The sequence below is a fragment of the Festucalex cinctus genome, chromosome 5 (genome assembly GCF_051991245.1).
Source record: "Festucalex cinctus isolate MCC-2025b chromosome 5, RoL_Fcin_1.0, whole genome shotgun sequence".
In the NCBI taxonomy this organism is placed as follows: domain Eukaryota; kingdom Metazoa; phylum Chordata; class Actinopteri; order Syngnathiformes; family Syngnathidae; genus Festucalex; species Festucalex cinctus.
Genome location: NC_135415.1, coordinates 29,712,611 through 29,732,075, shown reverse-complemented (window position 1 = coordinate 29,732,075; position 19,465 = coordinate 29,712,611). Strand labels below are relative to the sequence as shown.

The 19,465-nt window shown below is 39.8% G+C and overlaps 1 protein-coding gene across 1 annotated transcript in view; it reads left to right on the top strand.

Moving 5' to 3' along the window:
- The first annotated feature begins 646 nt into the window (after window positions 1–646).
- The window catches only part of fbrsl1 (fibrosin-like 1), a 302,303-nt gene continuing 283,484 nt past the window's right edge, over window positions 647–19,465 (top strand). Inside the window, exons 1-2 of the mRNA XM_077521257.1 lie at window positions 647–717; window positions 799–875. The gene's annotated coding sequence lies outside the window, so the exon portion shown is untranslated. The remainder of the gene's footprint in view (window positions 718–798; window positions 876–19,465) is intronic.

The following is a 19,465-nucleotide window of genomic DNA, read 5'->3' as shown; positions in this document are numbered from 1 at the left end:
GAGCACACAATCTGGAGAAATGGAAAAAGGTATGTGAAAGCATTTCCTAATATGGTCACTACTTTATTGTTTCAACACTGCTGTTACATTTAGTACGTTATTGCAAAGCGTAACTGTAAATTGTCAAGTGTGACACCGAATGACATAAAAAAAAAATCAGCCCCTGTCAGTGTGGCCTTCATCACAGCCTGTGGTAAAGACACTGTACGACACAGATACCCCTGAACGTGAGGTAGGCAACATAGACATGCTGTATAATCAACATGAACTCATATCTGCCGTTTAAGAAGGCCACCCCCTCTTAAAGCCCACCCACCCCCTTTTGCTTAATTATACATGTGGACTAAGCAGTCAGTCTTTCTCCATGCTGCTAAAACACTAGCGAGCTGCTCCTTTGAGTTTACAAGATGATTATGTTGCTTTGGGAGTCCAGCACTTTGAATAATTTAAATCTCTGTTAAGATCACGGTACATACACCACATGAGGAAATATATATAAGAACATGTTTTTCACCCCACTTAGCCACTTCCTCAGAAAACCAACAGGCATGCAGATGTAACCAGGTGGTTTAGGTTTAGATAGGTTAGTTTTTCCTACGGTCCCTAAATGCATCAGCCCGGTTAAATCCGCCCTACTCTGTTAGCAAGCTAATTAAGCTGATGTTTAAACACCGGTGTATGTCGAGCAGTCGTCACTTGTCGGTTGACCCTCACTAGGTAAGCACCTTATTACTTGTTAGCTTACAATTTAGAGTCTTTTATTATATATCCTGTTTTTTTTTTTGTTTTTTTTACTAGGACGTTACGGAGTGGTCTTGGGAGAAAGTTGCTCAGTTGAAGCATTTGGGTTGCGTGGATTGCTGCTTACAACTAAGGTACGTGAAGTGTATGTCGTACGAGCCGAACTATTGTGTACTTTGTGTACTTAAAAACTCATTCACTGCCAGCCATTTTAGAAAATTTTAAATACTCACGTGATATTACATTCAATAATTATATATATAAACCGAATCTACCAAATGACAGAATAGACTCCCTACTTTTTGCCCCGTCCCGTTCTTTTATTATTGACAGTAGAAAATTGTAGGTTTACCAAAATATAGCCATTTCTCCCATGGACTCTGAAGCTGTGTTTATTTCGTATAAAATGGGGCAATGATGTCATCTACCGGTGGTTGGGCATCAGTAAAGTTGTTTCCAAGTTTGATATTTACAGTGGAGCATAATCAGATTCGCCCCCATTTAGCACCGCTCTTAAAAAAAAATACATTTGACAAGTACACTTGTCAAAGGCAGTGAATGAGTTAATTGGTGTTGTTTTGTTGCACTTAGTCTTTTATTGGTATTCAAATTAAAGCACCCTTTTGTCCCTTTTAGCTAAAATGTAGTATAAATATTAAGCACTTTAAAGCAGTGATGCACTTTGGCTAGTGGTATTTGTGGTATGTAATTTTGCTGTTTTTTTGTTTCCTTATTTGTTTGGTTTGGTGTGAATTACTAACATTTTGATTGGATTTCAATTTACCTCAAGTTTGCTGTTTTTTATATCTACATCTAGTTTTAGCTAAAGTTTGCCTTTTAAAATTTGCTATTCTAATAGCGTATTTTGTCATTTTTAACTCAACCACTTAGGCACTTTACATGATGTAAAAGTATTGTTGCCGCCGCTTCTGCTTCCTTATTGTCGCCAGATCGGTCCCCACTGTAGTGGGGTCGGTTACACAATGGAAATCACAACACAAAGCTTTCTGGAGGAAACGGGTCTTTTAATTCCTTCCTGAAGCACACTGCCTTATGGTTGTTTCGTTTAGCTTCAGAAGGGGATGAGATTACGCTGTTGGATTATGGATTGTTAGTCCGTTAAAAAGGTCCAAGTAGAGCGCTGTTGTGCATCCAGAATAGCCCACCCTGGAGAAGAGAGGGCTTGTCTGCGGCAAAAATGGTTTCCCTGTTCATAATACACCTCAGGAAGAAAACACAATCAATGTCCTGCTGCACACCTCCTGTGCCGATAAATATAAATGTACTGTAGCAGTGATGGAATGAAAATAAGGTATGGGTTGCAGACCCAACTAAACATATGTCGCATCTAGTCTCTCAGTGGTGTGCTGTCTGCAAATGCATGTTTGCAACTGACACTTTGTAGGGGAAAACAACTCTTATTTATGCAGGACCGTGTAAGCTCGCGCGGAGTTTAGCAATTTTTTTTTTTTTTTTTTTTTTTTTTTTTTTTTTGTGCATGCTTGTTTCATGTTGACAGTTGCGCTTTAATGTCAAGCCGGGGAGTAAAATTAGGTGTTCTTTCCTGTCAGCTCATGCTGAATTACAGTTAGGGGGGGGGTAATACAACAGAGGAACTGTCTGTCAGCTGAGGACGAGAGGGAGAATGAGAGGCCAAAAGAGCGACGTGCTCATCAAAGTGAGTGAGAGACGATAAGGAAAAGCTCTTCAATTCGCTCTCTCAGCCTGCAACTGGAATACATTCATGCAGCTTCAATTGCTCCATTACTGGAAGAGAGAGCAAAGAAGGATTTTTAGTGCTTTTTAAGCCGCCAAGGGAAAGTACAAGTGGGTTCGGCTGCATTTTACTTATCCTTAAGTGTTTCATAATGATGATAACACTGAAAATCTACCCGGTTGTATAACTATGCTAATCCTATAAGTGAGATACACCCCGTATCTTGTCTGTACGTAATAGATGTGGGGGCAATCATTGCACTCGCATTCAGACGCCATCGCAAAGAAAGCGACTCAACAGTTTCTGCTGTGTTAGAACTATTGCTTCATCGCTGATGTGATTGGAAAAAACACTTTAATCAAGCGATAATCAGATCACACAAAGACCAAGACATTGTGCAAAAAAGGCTTCCGGGGTTCTCGACTCACACTGAGAACATTCAGCAGTCTGTCATCTCTATACATCCAAATTCCGGCACACGAAAATAGTTATTTCTCTCTCATTGGCTGACTGCCTCGAGCTTTCTGACAGCTTACTGTCCTTGTCTGCCACCAGCGCTGCAGAGTGGCATGTGATCTATGGCGGCTTGAAGTCAGGGATCCAAATCTGAAATGAGCTTAGCCACAGCAATGAGAATTGATAATCAAATGATGCCGAATGAGGAGGCCTGTCAGTACATTGTAAAGCAGCTGACGGATTTAGTTAACGGGGGAACGAAAGCGTAGCAGATGAATTTTGGCAGGATAAAGAATTGCTCAGTGCTGAGAGAGATGCTGATCCCCCGGGCAGCTATTTCTTATATGTTTTTTGTGGGTTGTTAGTGTATGAGATGAATAGCTGAAGGAAAAAGAGCGCTTCATATAATCACAGATTTCAACACAACACGGTTAAAAAATTATCCATGCAGAAAAACTTACAAACACTGTAGAGCATGGTGTCCAAAATACGGCTCGGGGGCCATTTGTGGCCCATCATCCAATTTTAAGCGAGATAATAAAAATGACATTGGCTACTCGGGGTGTGAATTGCCTCGTATATGATGATTCGATCCATATCACGATTCGATACCGATTTCATCCCGATATGAATTTACAAGTGGATTGTTTTTTTTTTTTTTTTGTTTTTTTTTTTTTAAAACTCAGATTTAGAAAATATCATTCAGTGAACTTGTACATGTACACTGTAAGATTTGTATGAAAATGTGTTTATTAATCTGAAACTTCAGTCTTATAACTATAAGCCACTGTATGTAACAAACGGGTTGTAACATTTTTCATGTTTGAACAGCATTGAAATAAAATATAACGTTCTTCCATGCTCAAGGTGTGAAAGTTTTGATGAATATTTTTCCATCAAAAATGGATGTTAAAAAGTCTATTCGGCTGCCTATTGAATCGATTCGAGAATTGCGTGCTGTAGTATCGCGATATATTGCTGAATGGATTTTTTTTTTTTTAACACCCCTATTGGCTACTAATACATTCATTTTAACCCTTAGATGGATTGACTAATACCTAAACTCTTCCATGAGTGGGGTCATCAATGACCTAAATTTGAGTGAATGCTTTTTAATAATAACGCATCAGATATCTATAGCTTTTTGCTGGACACGCAAAGACGCTTTACAATGGATACATTATTCATTCACTCACACATTCACACTCTGGTGGCAGTAAGCTACTTAAGTAGCCACAACTGCCCTGGGGCAGCCAATGAGATTCTGAATATGTCGTCCCCCCCCCCCCCAAAAAAAAAAACAGGTGTGCCAACTGCTAAGCAATGATTGGTCACTGTTTATCACAGTGCATTTCAGTGCCATTATCCTCAACTTTTGCCACCCTGAAGTACCTACCTACCCTTATCAGGAGACCATATGCAGTCCTTCCATCTTCAGTGTGTGTTAACAGCACCACCGAGGACACCCAATCAATCCACAGGGGCCAGGAGGCTATCCCTCCTTAGCAGGTTAATAAATGGTGTAATTACACCAGGTCAGTGGAAGCGTTCACACACTGATTGCTCTTTTAGATCATTTGATTTGATATGCGTCTGCCTTGTTAGACATATTTCTGATAAACTTTCAGTGTCCTTTCAACAGAATGGGTGGCGTTATGTTTGATGGCCCATGAGATTGTGGTATTAAAAGTGGAGAGAGGTGTTTTAATTTAATCAGGTTACCTCTCTAGTGGAATAATAAGATTATTCTAATCATTTTGAAGAGCAACAATTACATTCAGTTAAATTATACTTATAGCACCAAATCACAACAAAAGCTACTTTACACAGAGAGCAGACCAAAAACCACACTCCTTACATTGGTAACGACAACCTATAATAATGTTTTACAGGAGGCATCTGTCACCTCTTTGACATCACATTCAAACGTTCACATAATTGTTCTATCCAGCAATGTCAAATGCAACTAACAGTAGCAACACCTTGCCCTCGGGGCCCCTGAAATAAACCCGCAGCTGTATTTTTAGACAGCTATTAATACCCCCAGCTAATTCATTTCATCTCTCCAGGCACCCCACATGGCCTCTCAATAATGGATGAGGGGAAAGTCATTTGATTCTCTGCGCTTGTGAAGGTGCTGACTTAAGCGACAGTGTCCGTGCACTCAACAGATAGACGGCAGGAAAGCTTAAAGAGGGCAGAGACAATATAGCGAAGACAGTGAAATTGTAAAACATACAATGGTAACTGAAAATATTGATCCCCTCATAAAAGATATTAAAACAGCAGAAGAAACAATTTAAGACTATGGGCATGATGATGACAACCTGTTAAAATTGACCAGGGTAGGCCATACGCTGGACTAAGATATGCAAATTAAGATGCGGACATCTTAAGGGCGATCGCAGTCCACTGTCTGTTACCAAATTGCCAGAAATTGCCTTTCCATCATTTTTCCGGCGCGATGCCACAGGCGATAGGTATCGGTCACATTTGGCTGACGTCGGATCGGTGTATCGAGGCCTTTATGCCTGTACCTTTTTAAATGTAGTATCCAATGTTCCAACAAGACTATGTGGCATAGTAAGTTAAGAAACAACATAGCAACTCATTTGCTTGTAGCATGTAACAACAAAGCACGGATGGTGTCGCATTTAGCTTTTGATTCATATTTGTGCCTCGAGACAGAGCAGATTTGTTTTCTCACACTTCAAACCAGATCAGATGAGAGGGTTGTTTGCTTTACATTCACTTTCATCTCTTTACTTCTTCTGCATGGGGGGGATAGAAATCCTAAAGCAAAGAGAAGCGCTAACTACAGAACAAAGTCACTGACTTCCATGGAAATGAATCAGTCCAAGGAGCACTGTTCACATTTCTCAGAAAGAAGAAATCCCTGTGAACTGCTTCTCAGCCGGGGCTCTCCTGTCTGCCACCAACGTGTTCATTACTCTTCTGAGCAACAAGGAGAGCATGTGGGTGAATTGGGTTTAGCTCCTGACCTTTTGGGTTTGATTAATGGGCACAACACACGGTAGCGCCAGCAAAGGTCCGGGCGCTGCTGCGTGTTGAGAGGATGAAGCCAAAGGAACGCTACACAAAGCCACACACCCTTTAATTCAGTTATTCGTCTCAAAGTGAAAGGACTGGTACTATTCAGGAGCTGATCTGGAGAATTCTACAAACCATCCAAGAAGGCTATACTGTATTCATATCTTATCTTGCAGTCTACAGTATGACTAACTGCTTGCAGGTGATTATTTCTACGTTTATGCCACTTCTGACAAATTAAATAGCAAACCTCACTGCTTATTATTTTGAAATGTGCCGTATTTTCCGGACTATAAGTCACACTTTTTTTTTTTTTTTTTTATAGTTTGGCCAGGGGGGCGACTTATACTCCAGATAGACTTATGTGATTTTTTTATTTTTATTTTTTTACACATAATTACATCTGTTGTAATAACGAACATAATTTCATGCTTATTTTCACACTGACAACCACAAGAGGGCACTGTAGGCGTAATAATTGAAACTGACGCAGAGTCTGACGTCAGCAACGCAGAAGAGGAAGTGGCACCTCGTCAACTTCCGGGGTTAGCAGAGTTGTTCAGAAGTGACACGGAGGATGATGAATTCAATGAATTTAGTGATATGGAGAGTCTGGTAAACCTGTTAGCATGTTCTTGATGCTATAGTTATCTAAATGACTGTTCATATGTTACGTTAACATACCAGACACTTATTCGGTTTACATCAATGTGTTACGTTAACATACCATACGCCTGTAATGTTTGTTCTTGGTCCCGATTTTTATTAAATATTAAAAATAAAACTTATAGTCCAGTGCGACTTATGTATGTTTTTATTCTTTATTATGCATTTTTTGGCTAATTCGACTTATACTCCGGTGCGATTTATAGTCCGGAAAATACGGTATATCGTCAATGTAGCTCCATTTAAAATGTGTTTATGCTTGGCTTGTAGTTTTTATTCAGGGACACAAACACATGAGAGTCTGACTAGCGTAAAACTGATTAGCCACGGTCCAAATTCCAAATCGAATCCATCTGACAGCATAAAACGGAAGAAGGCAGCGGGCCTCTTTAAGTAACCTTCCTTGGCTTAAAATTGTATCTGTTGCACAAGAAGAATCAGAGACGGAAAGCAAGGTAATTAAGTTTGCTTCCTCTGCTCTCCTATTATGATAAATTAAAGACGTCTGGAAGCCACTCCGTTGCTTTTTATCAGTTAACGGACTGACAAATTGATTTGTATTGATCTTCACCAAAGCATGGTGTTGGCTGTCTTGCCTGTCGTATTCTATAAAGGAAAGGTCACACAATATTGAGAGCTGGCAGACAGATTTTGTGTGGCTTGAGGCCAAATATTGGACGGACACAATTTTTTGTTCAATAGTGTGCAGAATTGGTGTGAAAAATAGTTGTACTGATGCATAAGAAAATGGAGCCAAATGGGATATGGTTTTGACAAGGTGATAAAAGGTGAGTGAGCTTCTGTTCTGTGTATTTCAACCTAAGAAAATAGCTGTAAAAAACAGTTAGAAATTATATTTACATAGTTATGATGGGGAGCGTGCACATCAAACTGAGGTCAATTCATAATAGTGAGTTGAGTGGGTCTGCGGATCATTAATTACCAAAAGCGCATTTGATACAAACATTCGGTGAAAGGCTAGGTTTAAAAAAAAAAAAAAAAAGTTAATGAAGTGTACTGTAGGCATACATTGATTTTCATATTTCTATGTGCTGAGAGGTTTGGATCCCAAAGGCGCAGACACAAATAAGATATATTATCTATTTATTCACGAACAGGCAACACACAGGACAGTAGGGGTGTGAATTGCCTCGTACCTGACGATTCGATTCGTATCACGATTCACAGGTCACGATTCGATTCGATACCGATTAATCCCGATACGAATTTATAAGTCGATTGTTGCGATTTTTTTTCATTCAAATTTAGAAAATACTAATCAGTAAGCTTGTAGAGTGTAAGATTTATATGAAAATGTATTATTTATTTATCTGAAATTTCAGTCTTATAGAGGTTGTAATCTGTTTCATGTTTAAACAGCATTAAAATAAAATATTAAGGCTTAATGTTCCGTTCATATAACATTCTTCCATGCTTAAGGTGTGAATCCTAAAAAAAAAAAAAATATCGATTTTGCCTATTATTGAATCGATTCGAGAATCGCGCGATGTAGTATCGCGATATATCGCCGAATCGATTTTTTTTTAACACCCCTACAGGACAGTGTTTAATAATCCAGCAACGAACACATTTCTCCGACTGCACCTACAGACAAGTGAATCGTAAGGGACTAAAGAACAGCATCACATAGGTCCAGGCTTCACCGAAAGGATTAAAGGTTGACATCACGAACATCACGGTTTGTAAACACTTGATACATTCGGTACCTAAACAGAAGCATAACAGGTCATGAACTCTGGTGCATGCGGCCCAGGCCATGACAATTTTATTCAAATTGGTGTGTGCAATAAAGGATACAGATATACAGTGAGTATTGTGCGTTAAATGTAAAGTGCAATGCAAAACATTGTTGCTTTCTCGTGGATATTTATTGTTGTTGATTGATTCATCTTAAACTACAGTCAGCATCAGGTTTGTGCTACTGTCTGATTTATTTATTTCTACATTCAAAAGAGGATCAATAGCTCTCCCTTGTGATAATATAAAAACGCTGCAGGTGGATTCCTTTGTTGTTGAGCAATCAATACCGCAAAGTTGCTCAATGGAAAACCTCATCGCTGCGACCGCTCGGTCTCTGCAGGTGCAGGCTGATGCTGGTTATGTTGGTGAGAGAAGTTCGGCACAAAACGGAGAAGGGTAATTTTGGATCAGACGTTACTCAGGTTGTCATGGTAACAGCAGCAGGCCGTTTTGGGACACCGTGTCCAACCAGCAAAATATCTCTGACTCAATAAGCCACAACAAATTTATTTAGGTACATGACTGACAAAGGGAGGCAGATTGAAACTGAACTGAGTAAGGATGAAGTGGTTTGGTGTGACCATTGTTATTTCATTTTTTTGCATAGGGTTGACTATGTTTTAAATTTGTCCTTTTCAGAAATGTGTTTCCTCTTGTGCCTCAACCAATTTGGGCTTTCTTTCTCCTTGTGCACTTTAACTATTGTGTGTTCATCCATCCATTTTCTTGACCGCTTATTCCTCACAGGGGTCGCGGGGGTTGCTGGCGCCTATCTCAGCTGGCTCTGGGCAGTAGGCAGGGGACACCCTGGACTGGTTGCCAGCCAATCGCAGGGCTTTATTTGTTTTAGTTATTAGTAAATTCATTAGTAGATCATAGCTATCCGCCATTTACTAGTTTCCTGGTTTTTGTTCAATTATTGTTGTATCCTCATCATTGTGCTACTATTCCATTGGGATTTTTTTTTTCCTTCTTTACATGTAATTCTTGGTTTATTTGTGACTGCTTTTATATTTCTGTTTAAGACAAATACAAATTATTGGCACCTGTCAGCATTGAACACACTTCTGACATACATGACACATTACTGTTTTTAAATGTGCTTCTAAATGTATTTACCTCGTTATTTAGGCACAAATGAATCATTTTATTCTAGTTTATTTGCCATTTTCAAATACAAATTAAAATTTACGTTCCAATAAAATATGTTATTCCCTGGCATTCTCTCAACCCCCATGTTGGCTACTGACTAATAAATACAAGAAATAAATTGCCCTGGCACACTTTCAACAATCATGACAGCTAAATAAAATAAAAGAGCAAAACATATATTATACACATAAACGCATACCGTACACATGAATGTATGTAGTTGAAATGTAAAGTCTAGTATTTCAAATTCTAACTGCATGAAGAATCAATTGAAATACGTAGTTTATTTTTAATCGTAGAAATTTGGGTCATTACACATACTGTTTTTGAAATAGAAAGTAGTCGTAAGAAAAAAGTGACTATTGATGGATGGCTAAATATAGATAATCAGCAATCCAATTGTATCCTCGCGCTCAAATTTGTAATCAACTTGAATTCTGAAGGTGGTGAGAGATTCCCGGCCGTCCTCAGAACATTGTTGAAAAGGGCTGAAAAGTAGCAGCTCTTGTGCAGTGCAGCTGTGCTTCTTTCAGATCCACTGAGGCGCAGAAAAAAAAATGAATTAAAAGAGAGAGAGGTTGCTGACACAGCTGGAGCAGAGAGCACATGCTGGGTTCCTGTCAATGTTATCTTTTTTATGACGGACAGCCACATTGCCCGCTCACACAGTCACCTTCTCTTTATCAGCTATAAAACGTTGACGTGTTTACAAGCAACACCAACTCACACTGTAGAAATGTTACAAGTATTCATCATTTGACACTTTTTTTTGTCATTAAAAAGGTTAATAAATCATTCCAGAGTTTTACAGAGGTTAAAAGGGACTGAAAATAGCTCAATCGAAGAAGCAGTCTGCTTGCGCCAAATCCACCAAAATCACATTCCACCACCTGCACCACAATTTAGACCTGCTTTCAGCTGGTCTAAATGGTCATCTACTCAACTGCCAGGTGCACCAGGGACGTGTAATGAAAAATGCACCGGAACGCCCAGCGAGGCGCACCGTGGTCTTGTCAAATTCTCAGACACGGTAAACTCGACTTGCACCGGCACAAAAATGAAGCTGTGCCCGTTTTTTGCGTGTGTGTGCCTGTCTACCAAAATAGGACAGTCATGTTTTGTGTATTATTACAAAGTGACATTGCCAAATACTGGCATGACATTTCAATCAGTTTTGCTGTTTGACATCCAATTTGACATTGTTGTCATCACAAAAAAACATTTTAACGAGGCAAAGGAAAAAGTACTGACTACTTTTAGTTTCCTAAGGGGATTGTGATTGTAAGTGATGTAATTAAAGTGGCATCTATTAGATCTCACTGAACTGTGGCACTGATCTACACCGCCTCACCACCAGTGCAATGGAGCAGGTAAAATGTATGCGTTGGCACACAACCCCCCCCACCCCCCCCGAAACAAACAAGCCTCTCTATCTCGCTACTTCGCTATGCTAAGCTCCGTGAAAACACTAACACATACCGTGTCTAGTTTAATCCAAAACGGCACATCGACCCAAATGGCCATGTTTTTGTTTCCCCGCGGCCCTCTTTGATGTTAACGTCCCTGTGAATTATTTATCTGTGAATTCTCTTCGCCGTCTCCTCGAGTCCTCTGAAGAAATAAATCACAAGAGCGAGGCACATGGCGCTGAATGGACAGGGGGGGGGGATTTATCATGGGGAGTATTGTTTACCATGGTGACCTCCAGGCCCTTCTACATACACACACTGGGTGTATTTTTTTGCTATTGAAAATAGCAGCCCACGGGCCACATACGCCCAAAAGTGAACCCACGAGTGGCCCAGTGTGAGGTCCAGCTCGCCTGAATTAGATTGCATTCAAAAGATGCAGATGGCATCTCTTGTTCGCACGATTTCAGAAATTCCTATCGTGTTCACACTGTGAATGCAACGCTCCTCGTAGCCGAGCAACACGTATCGCCGGGCGTTGTTTTGAAGCGTGGCTAGCGGAGCTAACAAGAGTAGCGCAGATATAACTGGGAACAAAAAAAATATTACTTCTTTCAACTTTGATACGTAAAATTGACAATAAAAACGTTGATTTAACCCTTAAAAATTCACAGGGTTGAAATTCTACCTAAAGCAAAACGCTGTTGATTGAACTCGATGTCATGCCCATAGCAGTAGATGAGTCAACGGACAGAACTGATACTGAACAATCGTGCTTATTTGTCTGTTTTCTTGATGGCATATGCTTCAGAGAAGAACTGCTTGTCTTACTGCTGTTAGAACAGGGGCGGTTCGGTACTGGAGAGTAGTGATGTGCCGATGCGTGTGCTGAGAAAACCGGAAAAAAAATTTGCAAAGCGCGCATCGAGGCATGTGTCGATTACGCTGGTGGCCACGCCCGAAGCCTCGGAACGCGCGTTGCCACGTCCGAAGCTCCGTGAGACGGGCTTCCTACGTCATCGCCAACACGATGCCTTGTGTCCAAATTCACAAGGCTGGGTCCTCCGAAGGGCGAATTTGTCGGCTGCATGACGTCATTCCCGGCACGACTCGACAACGCGCACAGATTTACACAGGAATGGAGTGTCAGTCAATGCGCTGCCGACAAGCAACAATGACAATCCATTCATATGTAAGTCTGTGCGTGTTGTCGAGTCGCGCCGGGAGTCATGTCGTGCAGCTGACAAATTCGCCCTTCGGAGGACCCAGCCTTGTGAATTTGGCACAGATGGTTTCGCGGGTGATTCGAAATAAAATGGAGCACCCAGACGACACTGATCCTATCTAAAAAAAAAAACCCAAAACATTTAAAGCCAAAAACTTTGGAAATGCTAGTTTTCCTCATTAAAAATGAACAAAAGGTGTGTCTTGTTCCTTGTTTATATGTCAATGTCTAAAATAAATTCTTGCCCCCCGGCAGGTACGTCACATTCTGGAAACTAACTATTACATTACAAGAGGACCTTTTAGGCACTGCACATTATTTAATGACATTTCTAGAGCAGGACTCTGCGGGGTGGTGAAACTTCCAAGGTCTGACGTTCTGATGTTACAGATCTGCCAGGCAGGCTTTGCCAGCAGAGTGGAAGAGAATAGCTGCTCATCATCGCATGCACTGGCCTCTTTTTTTCCACCACTCGAGCTCAGACCGGCCAATCCCAAAAGCCTGATTGGCCTACTTTAACGCTTACCTTCCTGTGGTCGCCGCTCTACTGCAAGTGTGCACAGTTCAGCTCCCATAGAACATCTCAAAAGTGGGGTGCAAACGGTTACCAATTTCGAACAACTTACCTGATTTTCCAAAATGTGAGCGACCCCACACGTCGAGGAAAATAAAGTGTGCGCTTCCTCCACTTTATGTATGTATCGTGATTCTCCACCACCAAACCAGATGGCTGTCATAGAAGCAACAAACTAAAGGGAAAAAAAAAATACGGAAGTTGAGCTTTATCCAACTTGCTGTTAACATACTACAATAGCTCCTTCTTTTGACCACCATTATACAGATGTGTTAACCCGACGAACCAATGTGGTTTGGTACGATTTGAGTTGGCCTAAGGTGATGACACGATTGTTAATTTTAGGTTTTGGACTCACCATAATCTTTACTTTGACAGATGCCATGAAAACATAATAGATGATAGTGGTGCTCCCTTCTTTGCTCACTCACAATTACACAATATTGTACGTTATTGAAAACTTAGCTTTTTTTTTTTTTTTTTTTAATCTACATGCACATTATCCCGGAATTTTATTTATTTACTTATTTCTGCTGCTGTACAGGTCAAAGTTTTAGCCCCACTATGGACAAAGATAATGAAATATTTTCAAGGAGAAAAGGAAGTAATTCCCAAGTCACATGTTTTGTATGTAAGACAAAACAGAACATAAATGTGAACGAAACAAAAAATGGGGATCAATTTGAACAACAGATCACATGTGACATATTCTGTCGCCATCTCGCTAGGATAATTTCACGTGATTTTTCTCCTACAATTTGTCTATTTACGACGCCTGCTTAAAAGAAATAGGACGTTGAAATTTTTTACTTTGGATTGCGCAAAACGGATAACTGGCACTCATGTCAGCTCACAATGTGCTATTCTACTCAGACAGTACACAACCCCTGACCATTTATATGAAGAAAACTAGTATTCCACTTTTTTCGTTGAACCTTCTTTGGAGAAGAAATTGCAATGTGACAACTTAAATCGTGATACAACTAGCCCCGGTTTCCCCTACTTGGTACTCAAGAGTTGAGTACTCACACTCGTATCGGTCTGAAAAGAAAAAAAGTGGTATCAAACATCTCTATCACAACAAATATACTGGTAGTCAAACAGGTTGTACGTAGGAATAGGTTCAATTGTTCAAAAACATGTAACAGTATTTTAATTTTACTGCTGACTGAGGAAAAGCAATTTGTTATATATATATATATATATATATATATATATATATATATATATATATATACGGCAATGATTATTAGCGAATTGCTGTATGAGGTACTTGTAAAGTCTGGGGGGGTTCTAAAGCTTTAGAGGAGCTGTTAGTCCAGTGAAGTCTTCCACTATTTATTCTTAGAGTGACTCAGAGGCTCACAACGTATATTCATAAAATATTACTGAGCTTACATCTTCACGCAGGAACAGATAAGCTAATGAAAAACTCCTACGGCAGTCAAGATTAACTTCTCGGGTTTGGTGGGAGTGTTAGGTCTTCAATTGCTTTTTTTTTTTTTTTTTTTTCTTCCTCCAGTTTCTTTCCTCCACTGTATTTACTTCTCTTTTCCCTCTCTTGCTTGCTGTCTCCTCGCGTATTCAACCGAAGTGAGGAGGAAATTAACGACTGCTGCTAGCTCGTTTTATTGGTTTGGTTGAAGACAAATATATTCTTGGCGCGGAAGGAGGAAAGGCTTCCTGTTGACTTTCCGATTCACTCGGAGTTTCTAAATGTTGAATCGCTTTGCTTGTTCGTGTTATTGCTTGCTCTTCCTTCAATCAACAAGTGCTTGTTCCTGAGTGACAACAGCTACATGTTGGAAAAGGAAAGATGTGAAAATATATTTTAGAACAATATCTTTTGAGAGCAAGACTTTTATTTTATTGACATGCCTTCTAAGTTACTTTTAAAGAGAATATCAAAATTTACTGCACTGGTTATAAAATGGAAGCCGATGAGTTTCGTCCATTTTCCCCTGCACTGAAGTGTCATGACTCGAGTCATGCAGGAGGTTTGTTTGGGGTCGTGTCGCATGTCTGGGTTTACGCCTGGGTTAAGTTTGAGTTGAGTTCATGACCTGTTGGGCGTGAGGTCAAGTGTCTGTTTTGTACTGATGAAACTATCATCTAGTTTCAACTCGTTTTAGGCTATGTGACGTCGATCTTTAATCCCTTAGGTGATGTCTGGATCTTTGTGATGTCGTTCTTTAGTCTTTTACTTGCTACAATCAATCAGATCGATTCACTGCCTGTAAGTGCAGTCTGAGAATTGTGTGTGTTTCGCCGGATTATTACTTCCTGTTCTTTGTTTCTCGTCTAGTCAAGTTTGTCCCACACCTCTCGATGTGAATAAATAGTTAACATCTTATTTGTGATCCAACCTCCAGCACACAACAGAGAATAACGTAAAGTGGAAAAAAAACAGAGAAACTGAAATCAATGTTTTTTTTCACTCATTAGTATCGTAAAGAAAGATCTTTCCGGCTCTACAAGTCGAATTGCATGTCCCCTGGAGAGTTATTTCTCATATCAAGTCAATTATGGTAACTCCAGTTAAATGTCCCACAATTCATAGTGCAAGGGACATTTCTGCACACACAGAAACATTAACAATTCTGGAAGCAGCCTACAGGAAATTTAAAAAGAAGCGAGATATGGAACACACAAAAGAGAAATTAACTGAGAAACTCACAGTGGTCCGTCCAATTCAGCACTGAAATACTCCGGAGTAAATAGTCTTTCCGTGAGGAATTTGGTGGGTGTGCAAAGGGAGATTAATCCTCGTTAGATTTTTCCATGTCCTGTTAGAAATATCACAAAATGTATTCAACTCTTATTGGCACAGAGAGTCGTACTCCAACAAAATGGAAAAATCCAAAATATGGTTGTCTCGTCTGCTTCAAGGAGGATCAGAAATATTCCATGTATGGGTAAAGGTTAGTTCATGGGTGAAATAAATACTGCACCATCTGCTGCAGATCCCCTTGATCATTTAAACCCATTGACATTGACATATTGATTTCCTTCATGGGTTTGATTTAAAGTTTTCAAAACTGGATACAGTACTATTTTTGTGAGAATGATGTCAGACAAAACAAGCCATGCCACGAAGGTTGACCAAATTCAAAAAGAGTTTACTGATATCTGGCAGCCATTTTAACATGGTTTGAATTGATAATCGCTTATACAGCATCCCTTATCATCATAATTGTCTTATCAAGAAGAATCATCAGCCACAGGAATGTTAATTGATTGTAACCAGTTGTGATCGTTTGAAGCAAACCGCATTTTCTGTGAATGAGGTTTCGATGAGCCAAGATCGATGTTGAGTGTTGTGTAGTGCTCATTAATTCAATCTTCTTGTCTAAGAATATGAGGAAAAGTATATTGATCTTTCTCTGGCATTTGGCCTGAAAGCACACTGAGTGCACTCATATTACCAGAAAGCACAACAAAAGTACTGTACACAATAATGAGCCTTCTTAAATGCTCCTTGAAAGCATGATAAAACATTCCTCGTATTTGCAGGCTTGCTCTAACTACTGCAAATGATGGAATGGAAAACATTGCATACTTCATGGGAAAAGGAATTTGCCTCACTGTGCAATGAGTCTCGTTTGTCATCTTGTTTGTTCTTTCCAAATAGAATACAAATGACATTATAAAGCTAAATCCAAAAGGCAAAAAAATGTGTCTTAAACCGCGTTTGCCATTTGTTGCACCGTACTTGCATTATATTCGATAAAGAATGACCTTGTTTTTGTTACGGTATATTAAAGAGAATGTGTGCAGTAGGTGTTGTTATAATTATTATTATTGTGGGAATGCTGAAGCATTCCCACAAGTTATTGTGATTTTTTTTATTCTCCACATTTTTTTTTGCCGCGTAACAACTCCCACATAATACTTCCAATTTGCACTTTTCAAATTTCAACAAGCTTAAAAAATTCACGCCTCCCGGGGTATATATCGTCTGATTCCACATTACTGACAGTATTTGCACACTTTAACTTATAATATCAACTTTTCCCTGTTCATTTTCAATGGGACAGATGTTGAACTTTTTCTAAGTATCACTTTCCACGCCCACTTCCATGCGTATAACTTATCATCATTACCAGGTGCCTTACAATGCTCGGTGACACAGTTGGTAAAGCGCATTGTCCAGCAACCGGGAGGCCATAATTTCATAATTCATCTCTCAATTTACTTCATAAGCATTCCACATGCATTCAAATCTTAGCATTCAGCTATTAGCATTCAGCTTTCAGCATTCCCACGCAATTTCTCCAGAAATTGCACTTAGTCTAGTCATTATTATTATTATCCATCCATCCATCCATTTTCTTAACTGCTTACTCCTCACTAGGGTTGCGGGGATTATTATTATTATTATTATTATTATTAGCTATGTTTATTATTTCCTTCCCTTTACTTAGTGACAGACCCCATGGCTCTATTTGGAGCTGTCACAAGGGGAATGATGTGCACATAAAGATTAAGTCAGCAACCATCCGCCCACTCCCCATTTTCAAATAGGGTGTATTGAGGCACATCAAAGCGTTATTCTGCTTTGAATGAAGTGATACAGAAAGTGGATGGATATTCTGAGCAACGGGATGTGACAGCATCGGTAAAGACTATTGCTGACATGCCTTCCATCATCAGCGAGTCAGCCTGTGAGGAGTTCGCTTTTTATGGCCACGAATCTGGAAGTGAGCCAAGGTAAAAATGACTTCATCAGGCCATGCACACCTGAATGGAGAGACTCGTAATGTGAAGGAGCGATCATATCCTCGGAGCGCTGGCTTTGTGCAGCCATGTTTCTTTGGAGTGCGTGAAGGTGTCGAGCACAGCTCCTCAAAAAGCTGGATCACATCTTGTATCTTGGATTGAACTCTTCTGGGTGCATCAATTATTCACAGATTTTCTCTCTTCGCCGTTAGTGGGCGTTCACTGTGATTTAGATTTAGTTGTGAGATCAAATGTCTATATACAGCTAGCACATATCTGTAATTTCAGCATTTTCATTTTTCTTGATAGTGAATCATGAGGGGGGGAATTGGCAACACATGCTACATGTGTAAAGGCCTTAAATTGAGATCCGATAACAGCTTTTATCCTCTGCCACTGCAAGAGTTATTTATCAGTGCGGAATAATGGAGGTGAAAGGGGAAGTGTGAGGCGGCGAGCCTATCACACTTCAGTATAAAAGGTTTTTGTAATCTTATTGTCTTGAGATAACTTATCGCCATCTTTGTGACAACTGGTATTTTGGCACTTACAGGGCTAGTAAATGACAATTTTGTTGTAAAAAAACAAACGTAATGGCTTCCTCAGTTTGTGCTGTAATTTCCATCTAGAGCAACTTTGAGACCCAAGACAGTTCAGCAGTCACCCACAGCGACAATGCACACCTGCAGCAAATCCAAAGCTTTTTTTTTTTTTGTGTGCTTTTTTTGGACTATAGGAGTATGAAAGCGAGTACCTACAAAGTAGGAACATGCACATTTCATATGACATGCAGTCTCCTTTGTTAAAACCCAGAATCCTCAGTTAAACGTGTTGCCGTATTTTTTTTTACATAGCAACAATCTAGTAAACTTTTTCCATAGCTGTCTTTCATAGCTATTTTTTTTCCGTTTTCTGCCAGTCATCTATCGCGGTGGTCTTGGGTGAACACTATAGACCACCGCTCAACTATCTTCAACGCCAGTCTTCATGTTCCACAATTTTTCACCAGTACCTTTCATTCATACAAGCTTCCATTGTCAAACCGAGCGCCGTTGCAACTTTTTGACGTGTCATGAATGAAATACCGGCTTTTTCAGTAAAATCATGAACTTATTGTTCCCGAGCAATGTTAGTGCACAAGATTATGACCGATGTTTCTTCAACCACCTGTTTATGGGGTTAGGGTAGGGTAGGGGGAGATAGTGAAACAGTGATCTCTGTTGTTTCTGTATAACAAGTGGAATCTCAAAGTGACCCTTTTTACCTCTGCAGGTCAGTCAGGGTTCTGTGAGGAGCTGTGAATATACAGCAGTGTATGAATAAAAGGAGAAAAAAAAAAGTGGAAGATAAGATAAGGAGGGTGAAGTCTCTTTCACACACTCCGAGGGCTTATCGAAAAACTACAAGTGGGCCCACTCTTATGCATTTTTATTTTTTATTTTTTTAACTTCCATTAAATTACTTTTCTTGCTTGCGGGAAGAATAATGTCTTTGACAGATGGCATTTTAAGAAGAAATGATGGCTCCATTGCTCATGGAGCCAAATTTAGTTTCAAGGGTGATTTCTTTTTCACGTTTCTTCTCCCTGTAATGTGCTTTAGATCAGCGCTTGACATGAATACACCTGCCACTTAAACATTTGTAAACATCGAGAGCTCTATATTCAAGGGAGTTTAACTGCGCTCCCTCGAGTGCAAAAAAATAAAAATTGTGCTGACACAAGCCTCAATGCGCTTGTTTATTAATTTGGTTTATTTCTCTACTCCATGCTGGGCTTATTGTTATACTGAAGTCATTTCCTTTGACATTCACCCGGCGCATCTGGCTATTTCAGAAAGTAGACAAACTCTTTGCCTGCTGAAACCACGTCTAACTGTTGGCGCAGGTAGTGCAATGCGATTTTGGTGAATTGAACAAGGTGCTATGGAGGCTAATTCTTGTCACATCTATTTGTGTTACAACTTACCAGTAATTGAATTTGTGTCGTATTTAAC